A 24,566-nucleotide genomic window follows, 5' to 3' on the forward strand; every position below is an offset into this window, starting at 1 on the left:
CCGACTTAGCATTGCTACTCTCTAGCCTGCCTACACTCATCTCTACACCAAAATCCATTCAACTGCATACATCTGTGACTATTTGAGGAAATGCATCGAACGTCTTAAAATAACACCAGTTTCCATGTTGGTAGAAACTAATGTTTTACTAATTCGTTTACGCAAATAGCTGAAACAGAAAATGGACAGTTCTTTGGTACACTTTTCTTCGGTTTCAAATTGAATACGATGTATTTACCATCTTTAGAAGATTCGTGTACTGAAATAGGTTCCGGATCAGTGACGTAGGCACGGAAATGAAAAACCCCTATTGGCTGATATTTGAAGCTGTTATAGTGACCGATCGACGCGGACGTGAAAATGCCTCAGGTGCTTTGCTGTTACTCAATATCTTTATAATTTCCGTTCAACCATTTTCAGATAAAATGTATCCACGAAATGACGTAAGTTTTTTACTGTTTTGATAAATAATTCATATAACTACTTTGAGGAAAATTAAAATTAGTTGCCGTTTAAGGCTAAGAATGTATAATTAGTTAATTTTAATTTTGATAATAAAAATGGATATTTATTAATAATGCACGTGCTTTATTTGCCCGAGCCAGGTAAAGTGGTTAATTAGTTTGAATATAACGAAATGAATTGTTTTATTATGTAAAGGGGCAACAAATGAGGTTTTATTTACTTTGTTGTATGCAGTACAGAGAGTACGGAGACTATAGAGCTTGAATGTAAAATGACGGCAGCTACATGTAAGGTGGGAGTCAAGTGTAAGAGCGGTCTCAGAGTAGCTAGTTATTACCCGAATTATTCGCTAAGTAATAAGAAACGCAGTGAGCGGCGCCGGAGAGCGTACTGTGCTAAGTGGCTTTTAAGGTCGCTTACCTCATCTCACCGCCTCTAGTGAGACTATCTGACTGTTCATGCACGAATATAGTCCGACGGTTCTTTGTTTATTTGATCGGTTATAACACCTTGTTGAATTTCGAAATCGCATTTTGTTTTATAGTTTTTAGACAAGCCTGCACCGCGTTCAAGGAAAATCACAATCTTGTAAAGTACGTGGTTAACGTTGTTTTACATAACACCCAACAAAGTAACCAGTAGTATGTTTTTATAAAACGTTTTGCTGTTTTACAAAAAAGCTGTTGAGTCATAACATTAAAAATATATGAGCACAAAAGATCCTTTGTGTTATAAAACGCCAATCATCGTGTCTCTTAGAATCTATCATAGACGCAATATTAAGATTTGTGAATCATGAAATTGACAGAGTCGAATTTTTGATGCTTCTTTTAGGTAAGCATTTACGTAAAGTAACAAAGAAAAAGAGCATAAGGAACAAGAGTGTGATTAAAATAAAACACTGTTTTGTTTTTATAGTCAGGATTTAAAAATAACTAATATTCTAACAATGGCCGCACCATACTAAGAGATGTAAGCCGTTGGACACGCTAACATGAGTCGAGACTAATATAGCTGCTTTTGATGCAGTTAATATGGGCATGTTGTCCAAAAGTGTAGTTTAAACTGCCGTATATGTAGAAGCCAAGAGGTGGGTATAATAGAGCTCATTAGATGCTCAATCGTGAAAATTTAAGCTCTGTGAATATTGATCAAAAGAGGCAGTATAACAAAAAGTGGAAGCTAGCCGGAGTGTACTCAGAATGTATGTACGCATTATAACGTATTAGGTTTTGCTACAGTTTTTGTAGCTAGTCGAATATAATTCCACGATGACTGCTTCAACGTTGTTGTTTCCAGATAGGGAGTAAGCTAGAAGCATCGCGCTGTGTGCGATGTGGTTCAACTCGGCTGCCGCAACTCGTAAATAATGGCGTCTCATTGTGGGCCATTATTAATGAATCTGCCACCCCGCGCTCCCGACACCGCACCCGCCCGAAAGCCAAATAACAGGTGCGTCTAACCCCATTCGCACAATCTATTTTCGATGTCTTATAGCCGTGCAGAGAAACGCTCGATGCGTTCTCCTGCTCTAAATATTCATACCATATGCCAGATATTGAGATTTGTTTGGGCGTCATCTGCTCGACATCGTCGTCTCTAAATAAGCGCGGTCTCGTGTTGGCTTTGCGAAGTTTCATTAGCCGTCTGGGTATACTTACTTATGGTATCATGTTGCTTGAATTGTGTGTGGAATTTCTACGTACCGTGCAAGGAGTCCTAGCAAAATAACGCTCATTAAACTGACTTATGAATAACAAGGACTCATAAGACGAATATATTATGATAACATAATTAGCATTAAATTCAGTACCTATAAGATACTACATGACATTTAACGTTGAAAAGTAATCTGCAGTTAGTTTAAATGCGTTGTAAGAATACAGTTAAGAAATGTTTAAAAGGCTCGAATGTATCGTGTGGGCGCATGGGACAAAGTTACCCCGGGACACGTTACTTGTCACGGGACTGGATGTACGAGGCCTTCTCACTGTCGCTCTATTATTTACTCCACGGAAAACTGCTTTTCATATCACAAGCAGCGGCCCGCAGCGGAGTCGCACAAAGATGGCTCCCTCGCTCCCTACATAAATGCACTTACTTTATGAATGACGTAATCGTAATATTGTTCTGAGCTTGGATTTGTGTTCATGTTTCTCTGCAATCAGTTTTGTGTAATGGTTGTGGAACTTGACTATTTCCATTAAACAGTCGAGCGGTTATTTACTTAGAAGCAAACAAAAACCCGCTTGAAAGATTAGCGTGACGAATGTACGGACGATAAAGCTAGACAAAACTTAAATAAAACGTACCTAGTTTCATTTATCATAGACATCTATACGTAAATAGCGACTGAGTTTTGTTGTTCGTGTGTCTGATTTAGATTTAGCAAGGACACGAGGCGAGGCCAAGCGGCAGACAAGTGCGAGGTCGTAGTTCAATACTTTAACCAAAACAGTGTGTTTACATCTTATGGAACAAATTGCGTGAATCACAAGAGTGACGTAATGAAGGAAGTTACCACTTGGCTGGATACAACCTACGCGCTCCCGCCAGGTCGACCGTACCGTCATAATGTTTCAAAAATATTGCTTTGATCCGGCACCATTATTACTTAAACTGGTTACGTCTTCGCAATGGAGATTGAAGATTAACTTAATAATTCCGGTCAGTAAATTTTCGCAATCTGTTCTAAAAGAAATAAAGATGGATTATTTTTAAATAAATGAGAGTAATGTTTGTTTTATGTATTTCTTTTTCTACAGTGATGTTGCGGTTGTGTTGAAAAAGATTTCCTCACTGTATCACATTAGCAAGCGTCATGTTTACAGAATATCTGCTTGTCTGCGCGCCGCGCGCCGCGTAACGCGTTACATTTATTTGCAACGGTCAGAAGGCCAGGTGATTTCGACGGAGCATCCATCGTCTGTCGATGTTTAGATCACCGCTTGTGTTAATTAACATAATGGTGCTGGATGCTATGACGTCATGTATCTAATTTGATTACTCCGGGGCAAGGCCGCCGTGGTTAGCAGTTAGCACGAGAGTGCGCAACTTTAATGAACCGAACGTTTTCTTGAAATCGTAATGGATACATTAGCAGTGCAGCCACCGACCTTTAGTGCGTTATTGCTAAACGAAGTTAAATAAACGTTTTTACGTCATAACACGATCTCGCTCAAACTGCACTCCAAAGCGTTTAGGACTTGAAACTTTAACAAAGGATGCCTTTCAAAATCCAGTCACGGTGAGTGTTGCGCCGACGATGAACCAGTCTCCCAACCATATAGTTATGGTAACTACTCTTTTGTTTTAACTCTGACTCTGATACCAGCTCGTATAAACATCGTTATCATTATTGTTTGACGTTTTAATTTTCAAAGATATGCAAATAACTGCAACATTCGGTGGCTTATTCGAAGTAATAGCTAAAGCATCCCGAAATGAATTGGGACTCTAGATAAGAACAAAGAAACTCACAGTTTAAATAGCTGCTAAAATTCCGTTACAAATTCTCACATTTCCTCGAATTCAGGCGCGCTCGTGTGGATCATTTGAATTATAAAGTGAGAAGCGAGTGCATGCACAGTGCATAAGATACCTTGGCTATGCAAATGAGGCGAAGCTGCAGCCTAAGTAAGGGCGACTTTACACCTGCGGGTCGCGACCGTCTGGGGGACCCGATTAGCCGAATATGATGCGGTCGAAGTTCAATCACAGGGGACTACGGTCAACTACTTTTTAACTCGTTTTATAAACGAATTAAAATAATCGTTATGTGTAATACGAGTGTTATAATTATTTGACTTGCAAATGTGTTTTAAATACTGTTTTGTTTTATAATAGTGTTTGGTGCATTGGGTATTAAAAAAATGCAGTTTATAATAGGTTGTAGTTACAAATTATAATGTAATTAATTACTATCCTTCTGGAAACAATAACATTTTCAGTATTAGGTGCCTGTGAATGGTATCTCACAAATTGTGCAGTTTCGTCTGTGGGAGTAAATGAAACGACATTTAATTGTAAGTTGGCCAAACAAAACAACAAGACGGATCCCAATAAAGCACTCTAAACCAACAGATAGAGGAATAAGTTTAACTCTTACAACGATCCTGTGACCGTTACTCAAAACTTTGGGCCGGCTTTGTTCAAAACACGAAACTAATTTATTCGTATCTCGGCGTACCATTCCGCCGTACTAAATAATCGAAGAGCAAATTATAAATGCGTATTAACGGTCAAGTCGTAGTTCAAAGATTAGGGCAGAGGCCAACCCTTTACTAGTATCGTCGGTAAGGTGAAGTTTCGAATTATATCGGATCACTGGAGTGGGCTCGATGCACGCTCAAACAATATTTGATATTTTAATAAAAGCCGTCGTGCCTTTGTATTCGAATGTTATTATGTTAGCCAACAAGTACGGGGTCGTGCTCTTTTTGTGAACTTAGCCCGATTACTTTAATTTTATAACGGATTCATTTTAAGGCGACTTTGAATTTCTGAATTGTAATCGTTACATGAAAGTCACGCAAAACTTAGATTAATTAATTTAAAAAACTTGTCGGTGAATAAATTAATCAATTACTTGCTTTGATGTAAAGGAATACAGAATAGAGTTATCCGGTGCAAATCAATTGATTTACAAACAAATAGCTTGTACAGTAATCTAATAAATGAAAGGACTAAGTTGTACTGTTATGCAAATGATACAAAAGGCAATGTACCTTAGGTAATACATAGTCAATATCGTTGGATTCCTTTATCAATATGTGCATTAATTACGTTGTTTGTTGTAGTGACGACTTGCGAGCCATCAAGTCTGCTCCACTTCGGTAGAACCCCGCGGTCAGTGACGGAAGTGCAAACCCTTATCGTGGATCGGCACACGAGTAATATCGGCAATCGTCAAGGGCGGCGGCGACGACGGCGGCGGCGAGGCGGCGCGACTCGCCCGTGGAGCGTCGCGTGCGGCGCCGCTAATGGATATTGATGGCTATGGCGCGACTAATTAACCCCCACCACCACCTTTCTGCCATGTCTGCTTAAGCTCTTATTTTCACGGTGACAACGCGATACAACACGCTTTAACGGACACTCATCAATCTCCCCAGAGCGTATCTCGTTCGACCACTCGAAATGAATCGAGCGATCTCTGTCTCGGGATGACATCATCCGCGTGCGTACAGATTAGATTCTGGCTCGTGGGAGTGACGCCGTAGCGCGTCCAAACAATATCACAATCGAATTAGAAGCCGGCTTGGTCTGGGCGGTATCAATCACCGTGGGCGGGCCGCGCGACATTGGACTTCAATTAGGCGGGCGGCGCGTGTGATTGCTCTCACTCCTCTACACGCTAAAGGGTTACTTGACCCACTTATTAGGCTCGACGTACCAGTCCTCGTCAACCGGAAGCTCGGAAATGAAGAAGTGATTCAATATTTATTCGCGCTCAGAGTCACATAAAAAATATGTTCATAGCAGATTAAAACTAATAGGCGAGACGTTCTCAATAACTGTATTATATTTTACACTAGATCATAAGTTTTACCATCAGTCCTAACGACTCTTTAAATAAAAAAGCTAAGGTAAGGTACGAATAAGAAAATTAGTATTAAGTATCGTGTTCAGCTACCAATCTAGAATATAACAGAATGTGGGCAAATACATTATGAAACTATGTACAAATTAAAGCGGTAACCGTGACGGGAGAGGCGATTAAAATAATGATTGCTTATTAAAATTGTTAATTAACTAAAGCGAGTTAGAGCATGTACTTCATCGCTGAATCTTTTGCCTATCATTATGATATATTTTTGTGGAGTTAACAAGCATGTAAGTGTAACGACGTGACATGCAAGTGCAAATAACAGGTTTGGTGGATGTGAACACGGCGGCGGTGGGGGGTTGAGACGGTCTTGTACGGCGATCGACCACAAATAGGTCGCAGATTGAATAACACTGTACCGACCTGTGCAGGTTTCTAAATATGTATAAAGCGATATTATTGTAACCGCAGACGATATTTCGCAACTGTGATATCAACGCTGGTGGGTAAACGAGACTACGCGGTGGGTGCACGCTGCACAGCCAAACTTTGTGATAGATAATGTTATGATATTGCACAAGATCCAGTTTATACAATTTTGACATACACTGATTAGCATTATGCATACATGCCAAGAATGTTGCGAATAGTTTTACACTATAATTAAATCATTAATTTACATACGTATATTAATAGCTTTTGCATACGAATCTGATGTATTTATAAATGAATACCAAGAAAAAAGAATCATTCAACTCTAACTAAAATACCAAAAGGTAATCTTAAATGCCATAGAATAAGGATACCGGAGGGAATGTCCCTAAACTGCGACCAGTCACCGAAGGCGAACTACAAATAAAAGATCGCCAAAATCTGCTTCTGTTGAGTTTAAAAAGTTAAACTTTCTTTTCTATGTATGTTTAGGAAGTAGTACCTTATACTCGTAACTAATGAATTTTATAGTGATTGTGCAACTTCATACACTGCAAATGTATTGCATCATTGTCAAATGTCTAATATTTAGAACAACATCGACATACAACTACATATAAATTAATTAACACATTGTAGTTTTTGGAACTGGCAAAACAAACATTAATCCGACTATAGTTCCAACGACGTAACATTTTAAATGATTTATTGTAATGTCTGTTTTCTATTTCGAAAATAAAAACGATGTCGGGTCGTTTGCACCATTTATAACTCGGTAACAACTGGATCGATTCTCGTGATAACTACATTCTTTTGATAGTTAGGTATAACTGTATTTAGCTGAATAAATTCAAGGTAAAGTCCCGTCAATCTCCGGTTTCATCACCAAATACAAATTATATAAAATAAATCGGATAAAGTACAATAAGAAAGTAACTATTTATAAATATTTTTTACTAGGGAAGAAATATCGACGCTGATCCTAAAGTCCAAAGTCTTAATTCAAAATGGTTGGATACTAAATTCCCTTTCACACAAGGTACTCAAAGCAAGCATCTTATTGGATATAAATAGGTCTATAAATAACAAGGAGGAACGGTTGATTTATTAACTGTTTGATAACAAGCAGTAAGAGTCACTCGCCATCAATCAATCAGGTTGTCGGTACCACTATGTAAATGGCTGGATGTGCAATATCCATCACTATTCATGAAGGGTATATGATATTGTTTGCCTCTATATGCTCGCTCTACTTTCCACCAACTATAGGGCTATATACGAATAAAACGAAGCAATTAAGATTAACCTCATAATAAGAATTGATACTTTACATTCAATTAAGATAAAATATAAAGTTGATATTGTTCCACGGATAAATAAAGCGCATTAAAGTAACAGCCGTAGTTCCTATCACAAGTAATTTAGTCTGCCTTGTACCACAGTAACTCGAGAACAATAGTAAGATAATCTTGTACATCCGAGTTTTATGCCACATTTGGCCTTCTGGTGCTGTTGTTTCTACATAAATTCATCATTTTATCATGTTTACTGCTTTTAAAAGCGACGATATAATCGAGCTACCTACGAGATATATTAATATGGTAATTTTATCGTGGCTGTCGCATAAGGTACTTGTTGATAGTCGATCGCACTATCTATCGGTGTAGCAGCTCTTATATTCTCTCTACGGACGACGCTCCTCAGACTCTGACATTAATTGACATTCACCTGAAAGCCGATGGAGTTTGCGTGTTAATTGATAGATCTCGGCAGCAAATCCCGCAGCTGGAATTATCTGTGAAACTTCGATCCTGGACCGAGTGTGGTAACATAGAATCGTTTGCAGTAAATATTCTGCATAGTTGCTAAGTATCTGATAAATACCTGCAGTGTTGCAGATCTGTCGAGATACTTTTTGCGTACAAGTTAATTATCTCTTTATGAGTGTCATTTTGGGTCACAGATAAGGCGCTAAGGTCGTTCGAGATAAACGAATTTGATTAAAAATTTAACGTGCACAAGATTAGAGCAGACTTTTTAATCAGTTGAGAACACGACTTCATTTTTACGAGCTTCGTCTTAGCAGTTCTTTTTTAATTGCCTCTCGACGCGCCCGGCCCGTGTAATGCGCCATTAAATGATGCTTCAAAATGTAAAGTGCATTGCTGCATTATCTTTGCCATACTGTTACTTATTAAATAAGATCACGTCCAGCGTTCATGGTCTTTTTGCACATAATTTGGTTTAAAACAAGTTTCTAGATCGTATAAAATCTGACCGACTTCGAGATGTATGGAAGTATTATTTGAAAGTATAATTTTGATTTCATTTGATATGCTTATGTTATAAGTTCGGTTTAAGGTTTGCAAAACAATGGTAACACAATTTCATACTCCATATAACTGTATCTAAAGAAAATGAAATGTCGAACACAGTCGGTAATGGTTGTTATAATCGGTTACAACGAATCAAAATCGAGACTTATTCGAATTACTTTATCTGACGCAACGTGGTGTTTTGTTCCGGCTCAGAATCGACATTGAACAAATTCGATACGGCTCACGGGCGAGAGCAGCTAGTAAAAACATGACCAATCTAAATTTTATAGTCAAATGACAATTTGTAAAAAAGGAAATTGCTTTTTAATATAACAATAAACCAACAGTCAATGCCGTTGGGCAACGCAAACAAAATATAGGAAAAATGTTTGACGAGTGAATATCATAACCAGGCATCGATTACTGACAACAAAAAACGAAAACTAGTCTAATAAATCCATCACAATAACAAAATAAACGTACAACGGAGGGAGTAATCCATCACCTGCGTGTATTAAAAAAAATAACAGGTGGCCAATTCAAAAACGCCGCAATATAACAAGGGTTTTGTCGCCTACGCATATCCGTTTATTTCAATGAAATAATGTCATAATATTACATGCAAAGAAAAATTAATTTCAAATTACACATGCACCCTTATAGCGGTTGTCGCTGGCACCTAATTATAATATAAATAATTTACCGACGCCGTTTAACAACTGACCCTGGCTTTGTAAACTTTATAACCCGACACTCGACAGTAAAAAGTGGTATAATGTAATTCGCACAAGTATTTTGTTCCCACTAGTGCGAGCTGTCAATAACGCAAGAGCCAATTATTGGCGGCGTAATTAATTGCGTAACCGGTACAACTTTATTCTCTTGATTACATTGATAGAGATCTGTGAAACACTGTATTAACAAGTCAAAAAAACTTGTTCAAATAATGTTGATACGTAACATGCTGGCATGACATCGTAAATACTCAATACTCGTAATAGTCCGTAATAGTTCGCAAGAGTTGCGACGCCGGCGCAGGACGAGTAGGACGGCCGCGGCGACCATGTGGGCACATGCAACAATGAGCTCATACAACCGGTCGGTCGCAGGACCGTTACAGATGAGCCACCGGCGACTTCACCGTCGCCTGTGAATATGCATGAGCCAAGACTTGACCTCGGGTTATTAGACCGCGCTCTCCGAGCGTGGGACCGCGCCGGTACAACAATCGACATTTGACAATTGCGTGACGCTCGATTCACTTCCCGAAGTTCACGTCAAGTAAATTTTGAATTGATGTTATTGTGGCCAGGATAATAATAATTATTTGTCAAAAGGGAAGCAAGGCTTAATAAGTCTTCAGATAGACATCCCTTAATGTAACCTTGGTCGTAAACGTGAAGTTAGACAGTTATGTCTTTCAATATAAAATTAGTATTTTGTTAGTGATTAAATAATAATAACTTTTACCAAGATCTATTACCATAATCTAAGACGATGTTGTATCAGAAAACAATACATTATTTTGGATATTATTTTCCCGTTACTAATTTATAGAAAAGCTAATATATAACGTATACCCAGAGAATGTTTCTGGTGAGCCGAAGTGCAAATCAAATGTAAGATGGCTGGCTAGTCAGAGCGTGAACGGGACGTGGCCATCAATCAGGCGAGAGGCCGCGGGTCAGACCCCGCACCCCGACCACCTGTCGCGTCCGCGCCCGCCAGCTCACACCAATTGCTAATCAGTCACTAAGTTACGCCAAATCTCAGCCTGACAGGGGGACCTCGCACCGCCAGCGCCACCGGCCGGGTAATGCTATTTTGACGAACAAGGGTATTAGCCGCCGCGACAACATCTTTTGTCACCACTGAGCCACTGAGTATTAATATAGACCCTCTACAAGTGTTGAACACTTTATTATTTAACTGTATTGAAGGTTCATAAAAGCTCATCACACAATGTGTTTCCCGGTAACAATTACATAGATGGCCATTTTCAATGTTAGTAAATAATAATTTAATTGGATCGTTATAGTCTTTTAATGTCCCCTGAACCCGAAGCGTTTCCTTCTAATACCACGCAATAAAAGTAATCTCATGGACCTTTCACCCGTTGAACAAAAGAATTATTGCTCATCGAAAGAGCGGGAATTCTCGCGTAAAATAGCAGACATTTTTGAAATAGCGGTAGCTTGTCATTTGAAGCGTCGGTATCGGAGTCCGGCGAGCGGCGAGCCGCGGCGATCGCTGTAAATTTCATCGCAATAGTGAATGTACACGCGAGACTAAAAATAAACATGGCGGCCACAACGGGCGTAGTCAGGCGATACTGAGATAACTGCTCCAGCGTGTATCGCCTACAACAGATCCGGCGCCATGCGCCACTGTGTTGTGACATGTGAATACGCTTCACACAACATTTATTGTTTAATTAGTTGGGTTAAATTTAGTACACATTGCGTCTTCTGAGTGGGCGCCAAAGTTTTATTTAAACGGCAACATTGATTGCGGTGCTTTGGATGATATTTACAAATCTTTACAATTCATTGCAAAGTACACATTTCATTCAAGAAGTATTAAAATAAGCTCAGATTTAACTTAATATTGGAAATCCGAATGCCGAGATTTATACTTATGGAAAAGAGTTATAATAGCTTTAAAAGTTTTCCACTGGAATAATTTATGGGATGTTACGACGGCTGGAAGTCAGGCACGCAGAAAAAACAAATCTGAGCCCTGAAAAACTTTTGAACCTCTTTCAGGCGACATCAATGTGTTTACAACCTTCTTCGAAATATTTACTTTAGAATAAGAATTTATAAGCATTTAAGCATACAAACAACAAAAATTTTATACAACTTAAAATTTTAGTGACGTTTATCATTTCATCTCTGTATCGCAACCAAAATCGTATCATGAAATTTACTTACAGTGAAACGAATTTTTCAAAAATGTTATGCTTTTGCGTCATACCACTAGCGAAAATAAATGGATAAGGATAACCGTGAAGTTTACACGCTGCTAGTGTGACCTGGAAAATGATAGTTTTGTAGTTCAAGAAAATAGTTCAATTGTGCGCAAAGCAGCACAAGTGTGGCAAGCAGAAACAAACTCGATTGAAGAGAGGAACGAAGCTATGCCGTCCGTTGGATTCATCTCGGCCAGATCACGTTCGTGGAACAAAAGGAGCGCGCGGCGAGCCGACACAAGCAAAACGAAGAAAAAACTTGCGTTCAAATGGAGCTTTTCATACTTAACCAACTCCGTGCACTTACAGAATATTCCAGATGACGCAAGCGTCTCATGCGCTGAACATCTTTAATATTTGTGTACGCATTCACTGTACAAATATATTTCAGTAGTGAGAATGTGCAAAAAGATTTCAGGGAAGCTAACCGTGAATACCTTCGGCATAACGGAACGAACAAACGCCAGCTCAAAATGTGCAATGTGACAACTCCATGCAGCATTAAGAAGACATTAGGGTGGGGTTAGAACGACGACAGAGGGCGCATTATTTAGCAATTTATCACGTATTCGATAGCAAAGGAATATGAACTTTCTGTAACTGTAGCTTGTTTATTATTTCAGTAGTTTCTAAAACGAAAATATTATTTTCAATGTCGGCTTACTCAAAATTTAAATATTAGATCCATGAAGGTGCGTGGGGGGATGATTCAATACAAGAATGTTTGTGATACATTAGAAAGCAAACATCGCTGTCACTTCGCTTGTCGGCCCACAATGACTCGCTCGAAATCACCGCGTGAACCTTTCATCGCGCGTCACTACGAGCTTTCAAAAAGCTTTCAGTGGTTGATCGCGCGCACTATGATTATGAGTGTTGCCAATATACGTTCCGCGATTGGAATTATGGCAAGTATGAATAAATGTGGAATGTTGTGTACTGCTATTGTGTAAGTTGACGCAATGTCTACCACGTTAACCTCTCAATTTGTATGGGTAACTGTGGCATGCCACCAAGTGCGGTTGCCAAGCGCCCGCAGCGGAAAATTTGGCGGAAACCGATCGACATCGCGGCTCAAAACTATGCATTTTAAGTCAAATCAATCGATACGTGGTCGGACGCACACGTGTGCTAGTTGTTTATGTGCCACAAAAACCACAAAGTTTTGCGAGACTGCCAAATGTGGAAGTACATACTTCGTATGAAGTGGCTTTTAGGGCTTCCCATGAGAGGAGTTAGCTTACGTTAGTGGACGAATGGGGCACAACTCACGCGGCGTCATTATCGTTACAGTTCAGTGGTCGGCGCCAATTTGAGCGGGTGTGTAACGAGCACTGCGCCCACACCAGTCCCAGGACTTACTTAATTGAGCTCTCCACACACTCAATTTCTTTATATGAAACTTCAAATGATATTCAGATATTATGCCATTTAAAATATAAGCGGACGTGTATTTACGTGAGGTGAGCTATGTGGGGTGGTTTAGAAGTTAGACTATACGTAAAAATAAACAATTGATTCGTGTTTAGACGTTACTAAACGAAAATTTGCATTGGATAACAAAATTACGGAGTGTAGTAAGGTATAGAGAACTATCGTCGAGGTTGATGGAGGTAGATGGCCCGTGGTGGAGCCGGGTACCGGAGCGTGCCTGCTCCCGCACCCATAAATATTTTACGGTGCACTCCTTTATGGTATTGTGATTAGATTGTCGCGCTGCTTGTGCCACGCGAATCTATGGTATAATACATACATGTATCGAATTCAAGATAATATGGACGCGTTTCTCAAGTATTTTACCATGGAATGCAAGAATTGTGGAATCATGATCTGCAAGTTTTTCGCTGTTATATATTAACTAGCTACAAATGTTGGTTTCAGATCGATTAGATCTGATCTCTTTAATTTACATGTATGTTTATGATTAAGATAGGTAGGTCATATTAATTTCTGAGAAGGATTTAAAGTAGCGAGTTGTGTCTGAATCATCGTCGAGACACGGATAACAGTTATATTTCCGTTCCAACTTCCAATATCTGAATAATAAATATGGAATAGTACAAGGTGCTTCAGATAGAGTTGCGTTCGATCTAGCCAAGCCGGGGCGCAAGCGAACATGATGTCTACACGGTGTCGGAGAAGGGGAAGTGGTAAGGTCGCGTTACGCCGTTTGAAAGTGAGATGCGAGGCGCCAGGAGAGCAACAAATTAAGTCCCCGCGGGGAGCGGCCGCCCGCCCACGCCCGCGTTGAGAGCCCGCCCGCGATAACGTCTCGCCGAAGGGAAAACTTGAATATTTCCAACGAATTACGTAACCAAATTCGCTGAATAAAAGTTCGCGTACGTGCCCCGACAACCGGCAAAGTATTATTGAAGTTCTCTTTACATTCTAATTAGGAGTTTAGAAGCATTTAATCGTTGAATATGTCGCCTTCGAGAATCCATTTCACATGGAAAGTTTATATTGAATACAGTAATTGTACAAGTATCTGCTATCAATTTGTTTGTAAGTGACTTCACTGCTCCAGAAAGTATGTTATAAATATGTTAGTATTCCTAAACTTCACCAATAATTATGTTCTCAATTATTTACATCTTAACTTTCTGTCCTTGGTTTCACATACAATCATAAAGGTAGGTTTACATTTAGTTTAAAGAACTAAACTATGTCTCGAGTCACGACTAAAATATTAGTCAATTCATGACATGACATGATATGACAATTGACAAGATAGTGGACAACATTGGTAGTTCATTGGAGAAACAGTAGTATACTCGTACAACATAATAATATATCTTAAAAAAAAATAAACTGATAATACATAAAAGTGCCGCTGAATTTGTTCATAATGATCATACAAATATTTAACGTTAAAAGCATCTAATGCTCTAATGAAAATATTTTATTTTATTGGCCAATATTCCCTTATTTTATATTACGTTATTTGAAAAAGTTATAGTCGTTTCACGAGAGAAATAAAACTCTTACCGCAACATAAACTTTATCACATAAAGTCATAAATATTTTGTACCAATATCACTTCCCCCGTTTGAGGTGTGGCATTGGCGTTCGTTCTAAATGTGAACTTTAAAGTTTATTGCTATCAAAACTTTTATTTTTTATTCCAGCGCACATTTATTTCAGTGACGCTTAACCTGCACGCCCGTTACTAGATATGGACACACATATTGCTAGGTATATGCCTCGTGTTTGATTATCAAATGAGTGTAAAGGTGTAAAACATAGGATTGTTATAACTCCGCTGCGAATGCCTGCATCTGAAACGACGCTGGATATTAACGAACGGATTAAACAAGCGAGAAATAATAGACGCACGATACAGTTAATGACGGACCCATAAAAAGAAGGAAGAAATCTGCCAATAGCAAAGCTTAAGCGAGGATATAAAATTAAATGGGTAGAAGGCGTTTTTACAAGTTTATCGAGCGTTCCACATCGGGCAGACGTCTAATGGGCTCGCAGGCGCCGCGCACGCTGCCTGTCTGTCTCGGCGGCCAGTGACGTGCGCCCGCCCGCCAGACCGTATGAAACCGACATTTAGACCTTACCAATTTCCGATCGATAGCAAGCTACGAAAACGTTTCACTTATGACATGTCACGATATGTTACACTTAGGATGGTGGAGCGATAATAGATTAAACAGTTCCTTATGAACAAGTGGCTGTAGCGAGAACAAAAAGGTCGGAATGGGGGCTACTTACACAGACCGGCGCGGTTGGCTGCCCCCTCGCTCCGCTTTTAATGCGGATTTATCGACTCAAATTAATCGTGTAAGTAGAGAGCCGGTCGAGGAAAGTTGCGTGAAACGCGATAAAGGACCTCTATTCGTTCGAAAAGCCGTTCATTGCGATTTAACTAAATTGACCTTCGCTTGCTATTAACCTGGTGGAGTGATCTGATTGACGTGTTATACATAAGGTGGAACGTATTTAAATAGCAATAAAGTTTAGTTCTGATACAACTTTCTAACTTTAAAAGTTCAAGTGGCAGCGAGTGCGCTTCTCGTAACTGTCAAAGGACCATCGCTCGTTGAAGTGGACGAGATTTTGACTGGATAGTAGACAAACACTGCGGGACTGACTCTCTCCAGTTACATTTTTCTACAATAAAAGTTTAGTTAAGCAAAAATTTTGAGAGCAATTCGATTTATGAACATTTCAGAAACCACTTTTCTCTAACAACGCCAGAATAAAATGTGTGTATTTTTATATGTTACTCAATCGTAGTACTACCTAAATTCTGTGTAGTAAGTTGTAAAACAGGAACTTACCTACTTGTACTTTATTTAATTTGGAATACTAAATACAATGTAAGTTATTTACAAAATATCAATGACACATTTCATACAAAACCATATGACAAAGGTATGTTTTGTAAACATCAAGTAGCATGGCGATGCGGTTTCGGGTGCGATGTCGAACGCGACTGGGTCTCCGGAACGACACGTCAACCCACAATCTCATTTGTGCTTCCCACTACAACGAGCGACACGTAGGAAATGAGATGCGATTAGCTTACCCAGCCGGCGAACATTTGCTCTGTACATCGGCACAACATTCACATAAATTTAAAATAGCTGTGACAACAAACCCGTAAGGAAATATTGCCTGTTTATCAGCTCAGGTACACCCTACTTTACATTTAACATGTTCCAAAGAAGATTTTAACTTTATAAGGCACACAATCGCCCTAATCGAACCGTTTCACTTACACATTCAAATGCAGTAAGTTACCATTGTGCGCTCTCTTGACTTTTGATAAATGATCCGATTAAAATGAGATTGCTGATAGTCTCTTTTTAGTTTTAGTATTTTCGTATACCTGGATCGAGAGAAATGGAAGAATGCTGACGAAGGAACTTTGAAACGATGGTATTAGAAATGTCTATTATACTTTTTCTTGTGTGTGGAAGGAAAAGATCGACATCGGAATTTAGTTTTCAATTAAAAGGGACGTATTTAGTGGTCAAGCATGTCAATAACTTACAACTCGCAAAAGATATTTAAATCGGAATGGTTTCCTAAAGTTTTGGAATAGAAAATACTTCTCAAGGAATAGCTGTGTGTTCTTCGAAGGGGAGTGGGAGTGATTCCGAGCCGCTTACACTGGCACCCGCTTCGGGACTGCATAATACATTGCGGAGAATGCACCGCAGTTTGATCCTTTTCTAGACAAGGTAAGTACGACTGTACCTCGAGTGGAAAGTTCTCTTGATGTTACCTCCACTTTTCTACCAAGTAAGGACATGAGCTAGTAAGGGGCTTTACGGTTTCAACGTAAATTGACAAAGTTTTGAGTATGACATCTCTTTGTCTTCTTACAAAGGAATATCGACCATGTTCAATTATTTATGACTAATTGTTCTTACAACTTTGGAAGTGCAAAGTTCGGGCGAAGGTATTAAAGGGATACGTAGAAACTTATGTGGGGGAATAATGAAGGCATTTAGAGTACACAGTCGAGACATTGTCAATAACGTAGGTACCTTTTGAAGGTAGTAATTTCTAATGGTGCCTTAAAATCAGATTTGAACTACACAATGATTAGAAACACTTTGAAGTAGTTTGAAGCAGCGAAACAATCTTGCTTCGGTCGTTAAAAAGGAATGTTAAAGAATTTAGTTCCCGGCCACGTCCACGCTAACTCTACCGCTCGTAAAAGTTTCGTGTGTGGATAATAAATATAATGTTGTTTTTACCCGAAGAGACTCCTAAAACGAGTTGATGTTTCTTTAAATCAGCATCTATTAACAAGACTAGAATTTATTGGCAGTGTATTTACTTTTATTCGCTTACTTTTTAGTATCCGCCCTCAATAAATGAAAAGGCAAATGAATCAATATGAACTCGATTGTTTGGTTATTGTACACATTGAACAATGCCGAGAAAGACAAGGTCTTCGAATTATAGCTGTCAAGTAACAACAGTTAATTTTGGTCTCTGTTCAATTATAAATTAGAAAGTTACGTTGGAATATTTAATTAAAGCGCGAGATAAAATATTGCAATGACATATTATTCTGACATGAGTTTAATTTGATACCAATTGTAGATAGGCATTTCGCTTCTAGACAATGGTAAGAATATTTTTAATTGGAAAAATCTTAGTTTTCAGATACGTTCTGTAAGCACTGTTCTGTCTTACGCTCTAGTTGCGACTTCAAGGAGAGGCAATCTGGCATTTATTAATGTGGATCGGGCTGGCAGGCTCAGACAATGGCGCGCATGTTTCTCCGAAATTGTGAACCGGTGTAGAGGACCTGCCTTCGTTGCACGTATAAAAACCTTCGGCAAACGACGGTCCACATAAGTAATTCAGAAGGTACGATTGTACGAATAAATAAAACTAACTAATCTTCTTTCATGCATACCTGAGACCTGAATTCTGGCTTTGTGTTCACATCGATTTGTTAGTTAAAAAGTTAGTTAAATGTAACGACACGCATGCAACTCCAATCAAGTTAACAAAGGACGGTGTTTTTGAGCGACATCGTGCAAGGTTAACTAGTGTTTCCTCGTTTGACAAAAACATTTTGTTCGAAATCAGAATTGTTTACGATTCAATTTCTGTTTAGTAACCTTGATGGATATTTTTTATGTTATTGGTACAGTATTTCTATCATTTTCCTAAAACTCTAATTAAGTTCTGTATTCTCCACGTTTATTTAAGTGACGAAACCCAGGTATCAGTGAACAACAGCTACTTATCGTGATACACTCGACAAAAAGTAGACTAATGACGGAAGGTGATACCCAAATGAAACTTTCATTTAAAAAAGTCCATGAAAATATTGAGAAAACTTGAGCCATTTTGCTGAGCAAAAGTTACGAAAGATAAGCGAGTAAGATCTTGGTATTTTGCCAAGAGAGTAATCATGAAAAATATGACAGAGAAACAGTGCGATATTAAAATATGAAATAAATTTTCAGCTAGACAAAATATTACGAAAGGATAGCGAAGTAGTGTTGATTTATTGCGAGAGAAGGTATGCGATTGATTTGTCATTGCGGTTCATTAGTTCGGTAATTAAATTATGAAAACTTACTTTGAAGAGAGCTCCTTTACAATGGTATATGACTCCGGGCAAAATCTGAAACAAAGACCACACACGTTATTATAAAGTCGAATTTCTTAGGATTTGTAATTCTTGTAAACTTCTCGTTTTGATCGTGCTAATACGAACACTCGCAAAACTTTGTTTAAAGTTAACGATAAGCAGATAAGATGAATTGCTAAAGTGATATTATTCTTAGAACAAATTGGCGGTTGAATATAAAACTAAACCAATTACAAGTTTTCCAATATGCCCGGCAAATTATACCAATGTTAAACTCGCAATAGCCTCTCTACACGGCTTCTTGCAGACTTCTCCTCAAATTGAAGTTTGGAGCGTTCACGACGCACTCGCCTTGATTTATACACACACACAGGGACACTGAAGACACGACCATATTATATGTGCAGTGGAAAACATTTTAAGTCAATTGTGTTGCGATGCGTGACTATACAAGTCGTTCTTTATTGTTTCTTTCTACTGTCTGGCTGTTTTAATCAGGTTTTGTTAGATATTGCGATATTTCGGTTTTATTATTGAACATTGCACAATGCACTTTAGTATTTTATTTGATAAGTTTTTGCTCCTTGCAAATAACAATGAAAACGTTGCAAATTCCCGAGTCGAGAGTTAAAATAACAAATCTGTATGGGACCTTGTAGTGCTTGCGGTGCAATCACGTCGCTATTCTAGTTACATAATTCCCTTTTGTAGTGTACAACGAAAAAGCTGCGCTTAAAAACTCCATTACTGGGCGGCATTCGTTTCGCCATGACACAATACGCGTTAACCGACAAAATGAGAGCGTCGTAGCTAGTTACGGAAATAAAAGCTGTTATTATGAATCGCAGCGATGGGTGCGCGGTCGGTAGCGGCGCGGGCGCGGGCGGGGCCAGGTAAACACTGTTATTTGCATTACACGCCCCGGCCCTTGGCTAGGATTTGTGACATCCGCCGGTAAGCTCAGCGAGCGCTCTCTCGCGGCAACTCTAATTATTGTTGAATTCATTACGGAAACGGCGACATGTACAAGATTGGATTTTGTGCAAATATCTTTACAAGGTACATTACCTTTCCTTAGTGTACGATTGCTATCTTATTGTTAAGTGTAATAGTTGCCTAGCGGAGCAAACTCTGCGACCGCAATGGTGAGATATTACCGTAAGAGGAAAGGCTTAATATTTACTAACTAATTAAGGCTATAAAACGGTGGTTGCTTTTTAGAATGGTCGTTTAAATTAATTTACACGATTAAAGAAGTATATTCTCACAGAAAAGCTAATATAATAGGTGCGAGGGAACAAAACGGGTGTTAATAAGTAACAGTCTGTATAAAGTTTCGAGATACGACTAATAAGAGGCAGTGAGGCGCGGGGGAGTTAAAGCAAGCTTGTTGAGTGTGGAGGCGGCCGCAAGTGTGCAAGTTTCACGCTTGCGGCGGTAACGTGTAACGCGTCTTTTTACAGAACGTCTGAAATGGCGAGCGGCGCATTCAAAAGCTTGAGCTAGTTCCGTGCGGGCGCGACAGGTCGGAGACAAAGGCCTTACACATTCACACAAGCCTTTCCAGCAATTGAATTTTCAGACAATTTTACATTGACAATTATTTTGTTGTTGTTTTCGAAATATTTGGAAGAAACTTTGACAATTATGTAAATTAACGTGTAATTATTAAGTAAGTCCCTATTATAGTTTGATCTTTATCTCTTGCGACCTGTGGGCTCGAGATGGGGATCACTGTTGAGCAAGCGCAGCCTAGACAACAATAGAGAAACTTTAGGTTCATGACACACTGAATAATTGAGTTTCAGAGAAAGTGTTCAAGTAAATAATCTAATTCCCAATGACTTAGTCAATTGTGGAGGACTAAAGAAGAGCCCTTTGTTCAGCAGTGGACGTTTTTCGGCTGATGATGATGAAGTCAATAGTTCAACAATCGTTGAATTCAAAATAAGGATTGAAGTAATTAGGAGGATTAAATTACTTGTTAAACTTGTTTCCAAAAAGATAATTTTAAATTTATACTTCCAAGCGGCGAAAGAGAAAATATATCTAGTAACTATAAAGAAAGTCAACAACTTTAGAACTTTGTAATTTTTCGTTTTTGAGGTTGGTTAGTTTTTGACAAGTTATTGTTCAAATTAAATTTCAGTGCCGGGAGAGTAACTTACAAATAATGTTAGTTAAAACTTAGCTTAATTTTAAGATAAACAAGATAAATATTACTGTTTATCAAGTTATAGCTGGAACTTTCAGTAAGTAGTGTTATTAAAACAATATTTTCCAAGAACATGTTGCAAAATAGCAACTTAATATGCGAGTTAGTCGGTTTATTAGCATAGATGGGTGTAGCAAACTTTTGTATTTTCAGAAAAAACTTTAAAACAAGAATTTTATTAGTAAAGTTATATAACGCGCTTTCAAAACTCAATCGAAGTGCGCGGCACGTCGTACGTAAAACTCGACGAAAGTATGACTATGACAAAAGCACGTGCGCACCCGAACCTTCCAAACTTCCCGAAGGACACCGCGACGTTATTTAGGGGCGTTTCTGAAAGGCAAGGTGTGTCGTCTGGAGCCCAAGGGAATTCACTACGCTTTAAAGCTGGTAATTTGATGTGAGTCTTTCGAGATTTTTCCATCTTCCCGGGTCGTTCGGGGAGCGGGCGGATTAGGCCACGCACGGCATGGGCGAGGGCGGCGACGCGCCAGATTAATGTCGCGAGCTTTGCGCCAAATTTAAAATGTCACGTTCCATTTTTCCAGCCAACAGAGCCCGTCAACGACCCGAACAGTTAATACTTCCGATTGCACGCATTCCTTATGTAATAATTTATGGACACGCGGATGGAACAAAATGTTACACGCACCATTTTCAAGTAAATAAGTATACTAACATTAATATTGGTTCTTATACGTTATTTTATGAGAGTACATGTTTTTAAACATTCAAACAAAAATAATTTCAATGTTACTTAACGAAATAAGCAATCTCGAGATGTCGACGTGATAAGACTAGAGACTGAAACGTTGTCCTTGAGACAAATAAAAAGAAAAACTGTCTGAGGTCAATGATTCCTATGTGTGTCTGCAGCACACATACGCACGTGTATAATATCTAAAGTGTAGTCAACATGGAAACAGGGCGTAGGAAAAAAGGCAAAGTCGTAAAACTGGCGCCCACCAATCGCCAAATAAGGCCGGCGAGGCACCGGCGAGCCGCGCGGCGTCGTCCTTGACTCCCGGCCAAATGACATAAGTTGGCCCATGGGCGCGGATTCTTGACTAATCGATAAACAAGACGGAATGGATGAAGAACCCAAACGTTGAATCGCCGCACCCACGCTAAGCTATTAACTTACAGACTAATTTGGCCATCATTCCATAAAACTGTTGAATCAAACGCAAAAAGCGTAGACAAAGACAATAGCAACAAGGCCGATTCGGTTTGTGCAGTTCAAATATTGGCATACCAAGTCTTATTCACAAAATCATCTATCACGATTTACGATAGGCGAGTTTATCATCACAGTTTGTTTTATAATATCTTCCTTAATACAGACTGGCGGTGGCGGCACATAAGTCTGAAACTTTTCCAATTTTCATATTCCGGCAGAAGTCGACATTCATAAAGGGCCTTAATTTTAATAATTTCACATTTATAGTATATGGAGTGCGTGTCCGTAGCAGTCATAAAATGTGCGTGCGGGTGAAAATTGATGCGTAGGGATATGGTGTAAATTTAGAGCTTATTATCGTAGCCTTGAAATTTGATAGGTCTAATGGGCATAGCTTGATACACTTTTTACACGATCGCAGCTTACAGTTTGTTTTACTGTCTGGAGCATTCATAAAAAGCGTAACTAAATGAGTTTGAGAAATCTTAAACATTGCCTATTTAAACGCGACGGCGCGCGACGCGGCACGACACCGCTCGGATAACTTAGTTACTGTTGACTTTGATAAGTTCAATCGCCACAACAAAAAATCAAAATACGAAGTTGAGCCATCTATTTGTCTACAAAGTTTTTAACGGTCGATTATGTAGTTAAGTGTTATGGCGATACCACATTGTAGTTAAACGGGCTCGCTCGTATCCGCAGCTAGGCTGCAAAATGATGCTGACGCCTAATGAAAAATAGCACCCTAAATACAGAGTTAATTGCAGCTTTAATGAAATTCCGAGGGTGTTATGTAGCGGTACAACAAAGTAAGATAACTTGCAAAGTCGATAGCAGGATTAGCATGCAGAGCGGCTGGCCTGGTGTCAAGTTCATTGGCGAGTGCCCACGTATCCACGTGCTCGCCCCCGTGCTGCAAGGTGACTGACTTTACCATACAACATTCATGACGACAAGTATGGTGAGTAATTACATGTCTATCTAATGCTATGGCGGCCAATGACTTTTTAATCTCTAATCTCATTACAAGTCTAAGTATATTGGCACACAACTTTTTTCTACTTTTGAGACAAAATGAAAGTGCACTATCTTTCCGCGAATAATAGATAAGGTAATCATTAGTTCACTGTACGATAATAACTTTAGCATCCAGGTCAATTACCTTAAGTATGTCACCAACAGATGTCTTTTCACAACTGATATCGATAGTTTGCATAGCAGTTAATAAAGTCAAAGTACATATTTTATTTTTTAAATTATGAAGCCGATCATTCAACAGTTTCACAAATTCACAGAAGAGCTTATCAATTTAGTGAAGTGACGATGCAAGCCTGAGCCTGCACGAGAGCTTTCCCCAGCACCAAATCAATGATTCATCGATCAATAATTGAACAAAGCGCATTAGTGAGGCGATCGCTAAACGTCCACTTCGCCGGTGAGTAAACACCGCGCGGTGAACACGAAGGCGTAATCCGTAGGGCGGCACTTAGCGCGCGCCACAAGCTCCGCACTCTAATTGCACACCAACTAATCTGTTTGCGTTTCCAACGCATTCAATCACCTATTTCACCACTACCCATTTTGATGGCCAATTTACCATAACAAATTACCATAAATACTTTTTATTGAAACATCACCTAACAAGGATAAAAATAATACCACCATACTAGCGTGTTACCTGTCAGAATTCATGGCAAATAAATTCCGATAAAATGAAAAGTTCAGAATTACCATTATCATTTGATGCGCTTGATAACGCCATGTTAAAGCGCATTGCGCCCGCGCATCTGCAATCTTCACGGCGCGGACATTGCACCGATGACATCATCGGTGGATAATATTTATGGAATAAAAATGTGGACTGAGCTTCTTTGTGATTAGTATTGTTATATGAGTTTTTAAAGATAACTAATTCAAAGTAAAATTATTACTTATATGTAATAACTTCGTAATCTTGAAACCTCAATATAATAAACATGTAGCGAATGTTGTTAACACACCATTTGTAGATAACAGAACAAAATAAAATTACAAATCATAATAACTCCAAGGAACTGTGCTCCGAAAAAGAAAAAGCCCCAATAACTTGGAATTATCATTGACAACATATACAATACACTTCCTTCAACACAAGGAAAAAGTAAGGGGGTACTTGTATAAGTACAATACGTGCCCTACTCATGCGAAGGTTCGACGAGTGTTCACATTGTTGGTGATTTCTTCGAGACGAGTTCAAGAGCCCGCCTTTTAGAAAAAGGTACACATTCCATTTTGAAATGTCACCAATATCTAATTTAAAACGATCCCAATGTATCACTTTTATTACGTGACACGCTTAACTGATTCTAAACGACCT

The 24,566-nt window shown here is 39.0% G+C and overlaps 1 protein-coding gene across 9 annotated transcripts in view; it reads right to left on the reverse strand.

Moving 5' to 3' along the window:
- Window positions 1-24,566, reverse strand: part of LOC118273257 (protein muscleblind) — a 237,237-nt gene that overhangs the window by 60,804 nt on the left and 151,867 nt on the right. For all 9 annotated transcript variants that reach the window (XM_050695240.1, XM_050695705.1, XM_050695214.1 and 6 more), the window contains one exon: window positions 18,801-18,845. The gene's annotated coding sequence lies outside the window, so the exon portion shown is untranslated. The remainder of the gene's footprint in view (window positions 1-18,800; window positions 18,846-24,566) is intronic.

Source organism: Spodoptera frugiperda, chromosome 1, assembly GCF_023101765.2.
Source record: "Spodoptera frugiperda isolate SF20-4 chromosome 1, AGI-APGP_CSIRO_Sfru_2.0, whole genome shotgun sequence".
NCBI lineage: Eukaryota > Metazoa > Arthropoda > Insecta > Lepidoptera > Noctuidae > Spodoptera > Spodoptera frugiperda.